Consider the following 14,560-nt stretch of genomic DNA (forward strand, 5'->3'; position numbering starts at 1 on the left):
CCCGTGACTGAAGTCCCCAGCTTCAGAGAGATATTGAGCGACTTTCCCTGCTTTTGGTGCTGGCAATAAAAAATTGATCATCCTTTGTAACGGCTTCACTTCTGTCACTTTCCATCCCAGAGTCTGTTTTTTACAGAAAACAGCCCCTCTGTGCGAGGTGTTCCAGCTGGAGTGGGGGGCCCGGGGAGCCGTCTGGAACCCCCTCTGTGTGGGGTGTCCTGGCTGTGGCGGCAGGCACGTGTGTCTGGCTGGCACCCCCACCATGCAGACTGGGGTGGGGAGCCGGCTGGCATCCCTTCCACAAGGGGTGCAGGCAGTGGAGGGATACGGGGTCAGCCCAGTGCTCACCAGCTGAACTGGGTACCAGCTGAGCATTGTTTAAAACAAGTGTGCTTGGTGAAAAGCCGCTGGTATCTGTGGCCCGTCCCAACAGATGTCACCAACAGATCTGTATTGATTCCAAGGTTGGGACCTTGTCAGTGGTGGAGGCAGATGGCACGTTGCTAATGAGTGCTGCTGGCAGAGTTGTGAGGAGCATTTGGATCAGTGGGATAGTACAGTGGCACCATGCCATGGGCAAGTAAGGGGCATCTTTGACCATCTTTGCCCTCTCCACATTCATTCCTTTTTTCTGACTGTGTGAACACTAAATTTTTATCCTCTCTGAATCTTTGCTTTTCTTCTGGTTTTCTGTCCTATTCCCACTCTCTTTTCTCTCATTTCTGCTCCTTTTTTTTTTCTTATTTGATACTCATGCCTTTGCCTAGAATGTTTTTGGCTACCAGTAGCACCCCTTTCATGTTTATACCTCACTGCATCATGTTGGGTAGGAGAGGGAGTGAAGACCAAGGACAGCCTCTGTTGGCTGTTGTAAAAGAGGGTGGGTGTTACACTGGGTCTGAAAAAAGGTCTGTGGATCACTTTGGATAAGCATCTTTGATTCCAAACGTGGTGATAGACATACCGCTGCTCAGTAGATTGAGTTTCTGACTGTTATTAGACTTGCTTCAGTTATTGGAACAGGAGCCAGAACTTGCAGCACTACCATGCACAGACTATGAACAGCAATAGCAGGGAGCACGTGCATCCAAGCACATAAATGCTTTTGCTCTAAGGAGCACTAGGTGCATTTGTAAGTGTTTATGTGTACTAGGAATTCTATTTATACATCATGAACACTCAAGAAGAGCTCCTCATCTTCTGGCTTCCCACAGACAGGTACACCTGAATGAATAAAGTGGTCATTATTGTACGTATGTAAGGTTTTTCTGCTGTTTTGTGGCAACTTGAATAGCACAGTAGGCTGTGAAATACCTACTTTTTTGATGGCAAGCAACTGGAGAGTATGGCTAAACCAAGGAGAAATTCCAGCATGGCTGCTTTGCTGATGATGTTTTTGTTATTTTTATGGGCTGGCTGCATTTCCCGGCGCCAGATTACATTATGCCTAAATTCCTCTTACGAAGGAAGATCCCTTTCCCATTTCCTGCAGAAAGTGACTCAAGCTCAGCATCTCCAGCTTCAGATGCCACATGACACAAGACACCATTCTCGGTAGCACAGAACCTGGGGTTATATTCTTTAACCACGTGCCCAGCAGCAGGAGACCACCATTAGAGTCCCCAGTGCTACCTGCTGCCACTTTTCTTATTGATCTCTCTGAATTAAATTTGATGACTAGAAGAAACATGACCAAAGAAATACACTGAAGTGTGAAGGTTGGGTCCCTTAGTCTTTCAGTTGTGATCCAATAATTTTTATTTTAGTACTGAAAAGTAAAGAACAGTTGTTCCCAGCAACAGTTGTGAGTTTCCTTTTCTGTGATAAGGGCTTTTGACTTCTACCTAAGGTGCATCTCTCTTTGTTATTGTAATTTCTGGATTGGAGAAATAGCTGCATTCTCTTTCAGAACCTGACTATGATAGCTAAAAATCTGGACTGAGGTGAAGCTCCAGGGGATCTGTTTGCAAAGGGAAGAAACCCTGAGTGCATGTAGAAGCTGGCTCTGCATTTGGCCTCAAAGCTTCTATTTTCCTAAAAAGGAAAGGGCAAAAAAGCCTTGAACACTGTTTCTTTGAAAGCTGTGAAAATTAGAACAGGTGTGAGCACAGGCAGCTGCTGGAGTGCTGTGTGCAGATATTCCTGCTAATGCCCCCTTAGAACTTAATCTCTGAAACCATCTGCTTATGGTGAGCACATGTCCCGGAAGAGGGGGGCAGAAGCAAATCCAGCAGCCCTACAACTTCTTCCACTGTAGCCTGAGTCAGAATTTTGGATAGCAGAGTAAGATTGAGTTGTGTGTCAAGAGGCTTTAGTCTCAGCTTTCCTGAAGCAGGAAAACTCCTGTGTCAGTTCCCCAGGTCCAGGGTGGTTATTGATGAGTCTCAGAGGTCAAGATCTGACTCATGACCATCTGAACAGAAACAACACACAAGCCTAATGGTTCTGCCATCAGTAGAACCCTATATTCCCACAAATACATGGGATCAATATTTTTTATTTGAGGTCTCAGTCTGAATAAGATCAGCTAAAAGCTCCAGCCTATGCATTACTCTGGTTTTCGAGTCTGAAGTCACTGTTGAGTAAGTCCTTTGGGTTGTCACCTTTAGTCCAGCTCTCCTCATACTCTCCAATGGAGCCTCCAACAGTTATCTTTGAGCAAATCACTTCTCTTCTTCATGCCTTTCTTCTCCTCCTTTTTCTTTGCTTTTTGACTTTGGGAGAGACAGGGGTCTCTGCTAGTTTTTCAGCATGACACACCAGAGGATCAGAGATGTTACTGTGCTAATAAGTGAATCAAACTGACCCACTGCTCTCTGCTTTGCTGCTCACTCTTTACCTGTGTACATTTGTTTGCAGAGGCCAAATTGCTCTCAGCCACACTGACCTGTTAATGAAAAGCTATCAACTCTGGCAAAAGAAGAAAGCAGTATTAGCCACTGCTGCCCTGTGACTGCCAGAAACAGTATGGTGACAGGAATGGGTCATACTTCAGCCTATGACTGAAGAGTCCCAACTTCAGAGAGACATTCAGCGACTTTCCCTGCATTTGGTGCTGGCCATAAAAAATTGATCATCCTTTGTTACAGCTTCACTTCTGTCACTTTCCATCCCAGAGTCTGTTTTTTACAGAAAACAAGCTACATTCATCAAAAATGACAGAACACAGACTTAATGTAATCATGTATGGGAACATGAATTGCAAATGCAGGACACAAGCACTAAAATGTATTTTCCATTACTGCCACAAAATGAAATAATCATGAACATTTTCTCCAAGAATGAGAACACATGTAGAGTACACTGACACCTCGAAATCTGCTGCCATGCCCTGGTCTCAGGTGCAGGTAGGCTTTGTGCGTATCAGCAGGGCAGAGATCTGCTCATGTCAGAGGAGGTGGCTATGTTATAATCCTCACCATGGAAACTTGTGTTGGTTATTAGTTATACCAGTTTCTGCAGGCCCAATTGGGTGACCTCCTGGCCATCTCTGCTTGTTAAAGATCTCATTGTTCTCTTAAGCATAACTGAGCAGAGGTGCTGGAAATACAGACAGTGCAGTGTTGCTTAATTCTAGATTCTACTTTTAGCGACTATTGGATTGCTTGCTGTTAATATCAGACAAGTCCTCTCACTCCTAGCCTGCTTTCATACATAAGCTGTAAAACTACAGATGTACCTATTTAAAAATAAAATCTGTTAATTGATTTAGAGTTGGTACAGGACAACACGTTAATTGAATTCTTCCTTTCCCTTGCAGATACACTGGACTGCAGTTTTGCCATGCTCTGAACATTTGCTATACTGCACTCCAGATGTGGCTGCCTTTCATAGACAGGTAAGGTTATACCTGTCTGACTATTATTATTATTATTATTATATCTGATTATTTTGTTTGTTTGTGACTTGCTTTAGTATCAGAAATGTAAGTGATCGGATTGCTTCTCTTGATCAGGATGTCAGGAGAGGCAATAAGGAAGGGTATATAGGATTGGGAATAGCCAGTCTGTAAACTAAACTAGATCCAGGACTTGCTCAGTTATTTAGATTTTATTAAACATATGCAAGTTCTTATCCAGCCTGTACTTGCCACAATTCTGCAAATACAAAGCTACTAATAAGGGGTGTCGGAGCCTGCCCTGCTGAAGGATAGTTGGATATGGATCATGGTGATGTCTGGAAGGGAAACTACTAGTTTGATCAAAGCCTTGTACTCAGCGCTGAGTGCTGATGGAATGATAGAGAGAATAAGGTAGAAAGACAGTGGCTGGTTTACATCTCATCCAGCAGAAGCTGTTATGAGGGACTTATTGATCTCTACTTCAGCCACCGCTGTGGGTTAAATTATGGGATATATTTGAAGAGACCAGTCTAAGTGCACCCAACAGGAGGTGCTGAAAACAACAGCCTGCTGTGCTGAAGTTTTTTCCCCCATCATAAAGAGAAGAGGGAGAGATTTTGTTCTGAATGAATTAAAACTACGCCTTTGCATGAGAGCAATTCATATTATAAAAAATACATAAAACAACTAGACTCGGCAGCTGGAGAATCCAAGAGAAAATCTGGATTATGAAGAGATTCTTAAGTTTTTTGTAACATGACAGTACGAAAAAACATTTGGTCTTAACTATCTTTCCAGCTGTTTACACAGAGTCTGTGTCTTCTCTGACAAGTTTGCTTAAGGGACTTCATAGACATGTTCTTATGGTCATCTAAATGCAATTTCTGTATATGTATACGCATATCTCCACATTCTTGGACATTTGACACACTTTATGTGCATGTACATAATCTTATTGAATTAACTTCCTCTTTGAATTAATGTGCTTATGTGCATATGCATCAGTATGTCCCAAGGTGCATTTATGTATCTTTGTTCATATTCCCATGCATGCATGAGGTGATCAACATAGTCAAATTGAAATTATTAGGTTATTCCAAATCTGTGTTATTTCTCATTTCATTCCTGGGGGTAAATGGACCCATTCCAAATGAAAGGTAATCTTGGGACCTGAAGTTTTACATTTCAGCATATAGTGTGGTTTTAACACTCCATACCATCAACTGTGAGCTCTTCAGGGCAGTTTGTAGATTCCCTTCCTGTTTCTGCAACAAAGGCAATGTCAGATTGTTTAAGAATTTAGATGCTAGGACACTGCAGATAGTTAACAAAAATGGTCATATTCTATGGAAAGATTAGATGAGCTGAGCAGGCAGGACCCCTAAAGAACCTACAAAGCCATCCATATAAACTTGTGCAGAAGGTTTGTCACTGTTTTTTCCACTCGGTTGAAATACTTTTCCTACAGCTTTGAACACTTACTCATTTCAGTGTTGTTTTTGCATGGCTCATAAAATCTAGCACATGTGGACATTACATAATCTTCTGCAGAACTAATACACATATGCATATGTCGTAAAAAGCACAAACTTCCATAAACATTCACGTAATACATCAAACGTCATCATTACAGGTAACCATCTACGTACAATTTATGTGGGTCATCAGAAAGATGTGTGTCATATATACATTTACACAGACTTATGTACCTGGGTTTTGTGCTTGTGTGCATTTAGCCAGGAGCGTATGTACAGGTATTCACGGAAGCAGGGGATCCAGCAGCCCGCACAGGTCGTATTTTGCACCGTCCAGAAGAGGGCACCTGTCTCCCGATGCAGGCAGCGTTCCCGAACCAGTGGCCCCCAGCCTTTCACACCTGGGCACTCACATCTCACCTGCCAATTTGAGGTTAACAGTGCCAGCTCAGAGTGAAATATTAAGGCAGCCGCTTGAAATTCAAAGTGTTTCTTTTAATTAATGGGTGGATGCCACAAGTTCATCCACTCCAGCTCTTAAATTAATCTTAATTACATGGATTTTGTAACTTTGGCATTAGCCAGCCACACAAAATATGTATTTCATAATCGTAGAAACGGGTGAAAAAGACTGCTGCTGAGCTGAGAAGTCAGCTGATGATGTTATCAGCCTCTGTGTCTGTGGGTGTAAGTGTCATTGGGGTGTGTCTGAGATCTTATCAGGAATACCAAATTAATTCGCTCCTGCAAATATCAAAACAAGTTTTTTTGCTGGCAAGTAGGGAATAGGCAAGAGATTCCTGAGCTGCTATATTTGGAATTTCTGTGCCATCCAGTGCTGATACAGTAAAGAACAGAAGCATCAGGGAAGGGAAGCTGGTGATCTGTCCTGTTCAGTAATGAGTTTTGAGTGTCTACCCAAAGAGCGCTACTCAAGCCTTTAGCTGTTCATGGTATACTTGTGGATTCTGGGATCAGGAATTCTGCCCTAGCAGCTCAACCATTGGCATGCTGTGTGTGTCTGGTCAGGGGGAAGGAGGCTTTCTATCCCTGTGCTTCTGTTTTCCTCCTCTGTGTGTTTGTTTGTTCAGACTTCTCTTTTTCTGGACAGGAGCTGCCTCTTAGCATGCGTCCATTCAGCATTGCATGATATCTAGGTGCTACTGTGCTACAGATTTTGATAATAGATAAACTGAATTATCTCAGGAGAACTGATATTTGTACTCCCTGCTAGGGATGAACATCTGGGATGTCTCTGAGCGTGCATCATGCCAACTTTAAATAGAAGACACAGCTGGGAATAGATGGTCAGGGATATTCACAGGAAATGCAGATACACAATTTGACTAACCAGTCACTGCACATTCGTTAAACAGAAAGCAGGGCCTTGGCTATCCCCAGGGATTGGCATTCCCTTGGGATTAACACTGCTGCTCACTGGATTACACCCATGCTTCTGCAGATGAAACTTCAAAAATGCTGGATAAAACTGTCAGTAAACATAACTGCAAGTTACTATTTATCACTTTGCTCTAAATCTGGGTCAGGATGAGAGCAGAGTCTGTACACAGCCTGGCATGACTGGTTGTGTGGTGGTCAAAGGCCATTTGAGAGCCTTTTCTGTCACTGCTGCACACTAAGGGTAGAAGAAGACCAATGGGAAAGCACAGCTAATCTCTTCGTGTACGCACATGCACCTATGCAGAAACATTCTGCTGCACACAGGTGTACATACATCTGCACTTGTGCACACCTACACCTTTTATTTGTGCCTTCATAAACATCCTCTTCCTCTTCATTTACTTTACAATGTGGAAATTTAGAAACATTTACCTGAAATCTTTGCAGAAATAATTTTTCTCTAGAATGGGCTTGTGAATGTTAATCTGACCTGTGTGTTCTCTCAGTGCCTGTCTGTGTGATACACTTTGTTTGAAGACAGCCCTTCCTTAATCTTAAAAACTGTTTTTTTATTTGGCTGATTTTCTATTGTTGGTAAAACTTTTTAGTAATTTTACCTTCTAAAGCTTTTCCCTAAGTTGCTTTACAGGGCAAGGTTAGTTTGGATATTAATTTGAGGGACTGTTTTCATAGTACTTTTGGCAACGTAAGTGGGAAAATGTTAAACCTCATGTCAATTTGCCGAATTGATGGGAAACTTGATTGTGTCCAGGAAGGAGTGGATTTCCCTACTTCAGTCTTATGAATAATTTGCTTACCTGAAAAGAAAGAAAATCCAGTAAATCCTAGAAGCCAATGCACCTATCCTCACAGGCGGAGATTCTCCCAAAGTGCAGAGAAAAAACAGGGAAATTATGTGCCCAGCTCCCTTGGAAACTTTATAATGCTGAACTTGATTGTTTTGGTTGGAGCTGGTAGAGTCTTCTGGGGAGACTCAAATTATTTTTAGTCCAATTTTGTCAGATTTCTTGTGCTTTTTCTTCAAAGCCCTTGTAATGGTAACAGAATCTGTTTTAGATAGACTGCTCCTAAAATACTGTATCATTTTCCTGCTCTTCAGATACTAGAACATGCTCACTTGTGCAATTTCTAATCTCCAAGGCTTGCTGGAGTTGGTGTGACTTGAATAGGAATGACACAGAACTTCCTCCATTTTCAAATTTGAAAACCTTTAGATGTCTGAATTCATCCAGCTATGGGGAAGAAGCCAACAGGCAAATGGAGAAACCTTTCCAGCTCTCAGTGCAGGTAGGAAGCAGAAGGAGTAGATGTTGGCCCAAAAGGCTACAATAAATAATGAGAGCTCTTCGAAGTATATCAGGGGAAAGAAATACAATAGAGAGGGTAAGCCCATTAATAAATTAGGAGGGAGCTGGAATCAATGGTGATTCTAAAATGGCTGAGCTACTTAACTTTTTTTTTTTTTAATTGGTCTTTAAGAAGAAAAATACAGAAATGGAATATGGACCATTAGGAAGTAATGAGCATCTTGGCACCCTGGCTGTTGATGTAAAGCAGATAAGGGAACACTTGAAAGAATGGATAGCAACAAATCAGCAGCTCCAGATGATGAGCATCCTGGGATGTTTGGCTGCTGAATTCACTGAACTGCTGGCAGGTGTTTTGAAGAGTTGTGGATTAAACAGGCAGGTCCTTCATGGTAAATCCGTATCAATAGTTCTGGGACAAAGAACAGCCTTACAAAGCTATCAGGAGTGATCCCCACAATTACCACTTCACACAGCTATCGTATTCTCAGTTTGAAGAGGAGCTAAGAGGGGGTACATGAGTTTCAAGATGCTCAAGTTCAGAAATTGGCCAGACTAGATAGTTCCTTTGCTTCACTTAAGTAAAATTACCACTTTTGTATTCTCCATAAACTTGCACAATTTGACTGGAGCTGATCCAATTGTGCCAGGGAAAACCCACCTAAGACATTTACATAATGGTTTGTGGATTAATGTTTAAAATTGCAGCTCCTTCAGAACAGCCTACCAGATAGATCTCTACTGGTGTCAGCTTTCTGCTGTAAGACTTCAATCTGCTCTGATTTTTCCTACAAGTGAATTGATTTGGTATTTGAACTGGCCTTAGGCTGCTGCTGAGGCTGAACTTAGCCTTTTATAAGTGTTGTTAAAGTTGCTCCTCTGAGCTGAAGTGCAGTAGAATAGGCTAAAAAGATCAGGGCTTGTTCTAGACTGTCAAAAGGCAGTCCACAAGCACTTTTCAGGGTAGAAGATCTCTCTGAGCTGCCATGTAAGATGGTGTAGCATATCATATCCTGATGGTCTCCTCAGCCTAGAACTACCTAGGGCTTCTTTTATCAACAGAAGGAAAATCAAAGCAGAATATGAAGTGCTTACACACATGGATAATTTACTTAAGGTCTTACTTACTCCTTTCTCTGAAATGTACTGAATAAACCATTCAGCAGTACAGAGCTTCCCCACGTTATATTGTTTCAGGTGAATAAATTTGTTTCCCATATTTTCTCAACAACTGACACAGTTTACAGACTTTTGCCTTAAGTTATCTTTGCAGGTTAAAAGAACATAGCTGTATTTATTCTGTGGTAAGACCTGTTCCCTTTCTAATTCTCCTCCAAAGGAACTTATTCCAATCTGGTATAAGGTTTTACAGAATTCTGAGTTAGCCCTGAAAGCCTGTGCTCAGGCAAGATGTACCTAACAGTGCAGGTTGTTGGGAGCTGCTGGCCACTGACCTCAGGGGTCAAAGAATGCCCAGCCAAAATGACTCACTAACTGCATCCAGCCTTCTGTCCAGCCCAGTGGGCAATGCCCTTCATAGTGTGCAGCCAAGAGATGCAGTGGAGGATAACTCTCCTCAGATATTTGATACTTGAATGTATAGGGATTTTTCCATTTGTGAATAATGTATGGAATACATCAGCACAGAAGCTGAGATTCTCCAACAGTTACATTTCAATTGTCTGTCTTTCTAATTTCTCTTCCTACACACCTTCTTTATAACCCCCAGTGATACAGAAAGCTTAGGCTTAAATGATTTCAGTGGGTGAGAGGCAAGAGGTGGGGAAGGAACTAATATGAAAATTGCCTTAATTTAATAGTCTGTCACTCACACTGGCCCAAAGGAGCTCTAAGACCATTATCGGTGACCCTTCTGGCAACCCTGCTTCTCCTTTCCTCAAGCATAAACTCAAACTGTTATATACACTTACGGGTGACAGCATACTTTCTTCCCTACCTGCATGTTAAGAGGTAAAAAAAAGGAAATGTTTGTGTTGGAAATAGGAATTGCTATCAAGATGAAATTTGAACTTACACTTGCACAATAAGTGCTCAGAGGACTTGATAGCACTGCTGAAGTCCAGCAGAGAAGTTCAGGCATAGTTTCCATTTAAAACAAGGGTCCCAGAGGAAAAAATCATCTGTCTGTGGCCACCGAGGGAGCAGTTTTGGCCTATCATAATTTATTAATAAATCTCTTGTGATAACGCCCACGGATCAAAACACTGGTGTGTTAGAAAAGGCTCTGAGCAGAGGCTGAGTAGGGACACTCAGCTGTCTCATATCTTTAGTAATGGAACTCTGGTTCGAGACTAAGGCTCCTAGATCCCAGTAATGAATGTAATTAGTTCTAATAATGGGTGAGGTGATACTGGCAAATGAGAGACAGGAGGGTTCAGTTGGTTCTTACAGCCCTGTTCCTGTTTATGCAAAGGTCCTTTTACACTAGTCTGGCAGTGCAAAGAGGTCTGAAAGATGATGAGTTAGGAGGTTACCCTGTGGGTCTCTGGCTGGAACATTCGTCTCTGCACATCTAAAAAAGCTGGAGGGAATCAAGTACCAAGAAAATACAGGGGACCAAAATCTCCACTGACGTAAATCAGTATCATGCCTTTGATTGCAATGAAACTATGCTGATCAAGGCCAGCTGAGGACTTGATCCAGGGAATAAATGATTTTTGCCCTTGGTCTGTAAGTCCAAAGTCAAATCCTCTGTATGACATGTCCCATTCAGTGTTAGAGAAGGTCATATTTTGCCTCCTTCTCTCCACCTGGGCTGTCCGCTCTCCTCTGGATAAACAGTATTTCCCCATTGCATTCCTAGTCCCTCACGCTTCACCAGAATTAAATTCATCATTCATTTTTTATGGTTTATACATAGCAGTAATTTATGTTTTCAAATATATTGAGGTCACACTTTAGCAGAAAAAGACTGTTTCACATTTAAATTGAAGGCATGTTCATTCCATTAAACAGAGATGTTTTGGATAATTTTAAAAGGCTAAAAGTAGTATAAAGTAACATTAAAATAAAATTTGAGAGATGTAATTACACCTAATCGTACCATAAAATAATCAATACTGCATTACATTATTTCTGACTTCCCCAGTTATAGCCTTTTTTTGTTAAGCTTTTGAATATTGATGAGGTCAGGGGGGTCACAGTCAACTCTCTGAGGTCTAATGGAGGTGGAATTAAGGTGATGTCCTCTCCTATTATGTCTGCATGAGGAGGTGAGCTCTATACTTTCTCAAACTGGAGCGATAACACGGCATCAGAAGCCGATACCTTGGCAACATTTCTTGAGCTGATATTAGGCTGCTTACTAGTAGGTGCTGACTGGGAAGGTGGAGTGCTGTCTCCCCATTGCAAACCCACTCAATTATACATGCCAGGATGCAGAGGAAATGATGTTTGCATCAACAGAGATCATTAACAGCCAAAAGACCAGTGTGTGTGAGGTGACAAGAACCAGTTCCTTCCAGTTCAGCCCGGGGCTTTCTGTGTTGTCTCTGCTCTCTGTGGGAGATTGAAAAGGCATTTTGTTGCAGCAAAATGCCTTCTCTTCCCTTTTAGACCTACCCCTCCACATGACATATCCCTCACTCTGGTTAAACAGCCCAACCAGGTTGCAAAGCATTTGCCCTTCACCAGCCTTGGTGCATGGACATGCAACACAGCAGCGAGAGTTGGACAGCTGCTAGGATTCAGTACAGGTGTCGGGAATGGGACCTTATTTTCCTGTTTGTCTCAGAAGGAACAGGTCTGTCTGCATCTGAGGGAGTGTCACCCTCCAGCTCTCAGCTGCAATGGATCTGCTTTTGACCTGGTCAGTGCTGTTACTCATTTAGGCATCTTGGAGTCATCAGTGGATTTTCATTTGGGAATTCTTTCTGTGTACAGAAAAAAAATTACCTTCCTGGAGAGAGCTGTATTTTCCCCTGTTTCGGTGTGTACCCTTCTAACTATTTTCATGCTTTGGGCTAGGGCAGTCTAGCATTTAAAGCAAGGGATGAAATACTAGGTGGCCCATGTTCTGCACCCAAATTTCTCATAATGTATTGTTTTGTGCCTTTCTGCAAATGGTTTAGCATTTAACCTAGGGAGAGGGCTGGGATCTGAAGAGACATTCAGCAATAACCTTAAGACTTGTATTTTGTTTTCTGGGCCTATGTTTCTCCATCCATACAATGTGTATAAGGATTTTTTTACTGAGGTCCGTTTTGCACAATGGGTGCAAGAAAAGGTTTGTACGCTTTTGATAAACTTTTTGAGAAAAGGTAACTACATGTTATTTTCTGGGTTCTGATCATAAATATTAAGAAGGATGGAATTTTAGAACAGAACTAAATTGAGGAGTACCACTGCATTATCCCTTTTACATTGCCACAGCATCCCCAGGTTACAGAGCTCATAACAAAAGGAAAGATAACGAACAGGCCCCTGTCGTTACCATTAATATTAAAAACAATATAATGTATTTTTAAAACTTTCCTTAATGCAACACCAGCCCAGTCATCCCAATGCGCAGATTATCACATCTTCCCAAACATATATATATATATAAAAATACATAGCTGAAAGTGTCAGCAGGGAAAACGTGCAAAATACAAATCAGATGCTGGACCTCCCTCATCAACTGCATTTCTCCAGAGGGACCAGTCCCCTCCAGAGGGACCAGTCCCCTCCCATGACCCTTTCCACACAGGACCAGCCACTTCCCAGGCTTCCTGGGTGCCTATTAAGTTATGCTTTCTCTTACACCAGTGCTGGTCCTGGGCTCTGGCTATGTGGGTGCCCCCGACCCTCATCAATTCTGCTGTGCCAGTTGTTAAGGTTTTTTTTCCTGGTCCCTCTTCCCACATACACCAAACTCTCTGCTTTCCCCTTCTCCCACCCCCCTCCATTTACTCCACTCACATAATTTTGTACCTGCTTCGAAATCTAATTGTTAAAGCTCTCGGTAGAAGGTGGATATTTGCCCCAAAGCAAACTGACGGTGGCCCTCCCTCTACAGACACAAGACAGCCCCGCTATCCTGATTAGCCTGAATTGCTTTCAATTGACTAACATAACAAGCTGCTGCTGCTTTTTCTTTTTTTTTAAATTTGAAAATGGAAGGGACACTATTAGGAAATTTACATTTGCGAATATGATATTTAATTAGCAATATTAATAAATTAATAGAACTAAAGGACCTTGTTGAGACTCCAGATTAATAAAACATGCTCTAGCTGAGTAAATGAGGTGAGCCAGGCATGTGTTGCCCGTAGAGGATGTGGGGGAAATCTCACTCATGAAATACCCCTTAAAAAAAGAATGGGGGGCAATAGCGAATTGGGGCAAAGCTTTTTCTATCTTACAGTACCTCTCATGCTTCAATACTAACCCTTTCCCTATTCTGTCACAATACTTTAACAGGTAATTAGGTACAGTTTTTCTGCTCACCTTTCTCTTTGACCTGCAAAGAAACCGAATGTGTCAGTGGTGGGGAGTGAAGGAGAGCCAATGCTTGGAGCTCTAAGGTAACAGCAAGGACAGCGCACAGCAAATGCCTAGGAATATTTGGTGAGATGCATAGAAAGCAATAAAGGAGACTTACAGCATTTTCTGATCTGATCCTCTGCTGAACGTGGAGCACACAGTGTCACTTGACTATGACTGTGTCCAGCTTGGTGTCTCCAGGGCACTTGGAAGGTTTTGCCTCAGAGGGACCCTCAGTCTGTGGCACATAGAGCAGGTCCACACAGGAGCGATGTCTCAGCGCAGGCTCAAGAAGGGACGCAGTACAGCAATGTCAGTGTGGGCTCAGCTGAGAAGAATGACCACATTAAGCAAAGGTCTGGCACAGCATGAGACAAATTGCTGTGAAGTTCATGGGGGTCAGACCCAGCCAGGTGTCCCAGTCTTCATGTACATCTGTCACTGCTTTGTGGTTTGGGTGCTAACCCAAACTTGGGGCCAGTCCTCTGCCACTCACTGATCTACCAGTCCACAGAACGCTTCAGCGTGTTGTAATTTAGGCACACCCAATTTGGGGACAATGTTTCTGTGCCTCATCTGCCCTGGAAAAAGCTTCCCAGAAGAATGTGGTACAGTCCTTTTCTATACTGCTTCATTAGTGTGCACAGACTGGGATGTCAGGACTCCAGGGATCCAGTCAAGCAGGAGGCTGAAGTGACTTAATCTGTCACTAAGTCTGGGAGAAAGAAGAACGTGGTTCTCTGCGGTCTGTAGATGTATGTGGAGAATCCATTGCAGTGTGATGGCTGAGAACCATCAACTGCATGGACATGTCTTAGTAAAGTACTGCTGTGTCTTTGGGCAGCAACCTGTACAGCCTCTTACACTGATCCTTGGCTCTGGAGGAAGGGCAAAGAAGAAGAAAGCCCCCCAGAAACCAAGCTAGCAGTCAAAGCAGTAGCTCTTCTTGGGCCTATGTGACATTCACACACATCACTGTGAAGTCACACTCTCTTGCAGGGCACAGAAGAGGTGATTATTTATACATGTAT

General features: G+C 42.5%; 1 long non-coding RNA gene across 1 annotated transcript; it reads right to left on the minus strand.

Annotated features, from left to right (window-relative positions):
• Positions 1 to 685: 685 nt before the first annotated feature.
• Positions 686 to 14,119, minus strand: LOC116454834. Its single transcript, XR_004244208.1, has 2 exons — positions 13,648 to 14,119; positions 686 to 5,736 (listed from the first exon to the last, which is right to left on the minus strand). It is a non-coding gene; the product is annotated as an uncharacterized LOC116454834 (long non-coding RNA).
• Between the last annotated feature and the right edge of the window lie 441 nt (positions 14,120 to 14,560).

Source organism: Corvus moneduloides, chromosome 22 (assembly GCF_009650955.1).
Source record: "Corvus moneduloides isolate bCorMon1 chromosome 22, bCorMon1.pri, whole genome shotgun sequence".
Classification (NCBI taxonomy): Eukaryota; Metazoa; Chordata; class Aves; order Passeriformes; family Corvidae; genus Corvus; species Corvus moneduloides.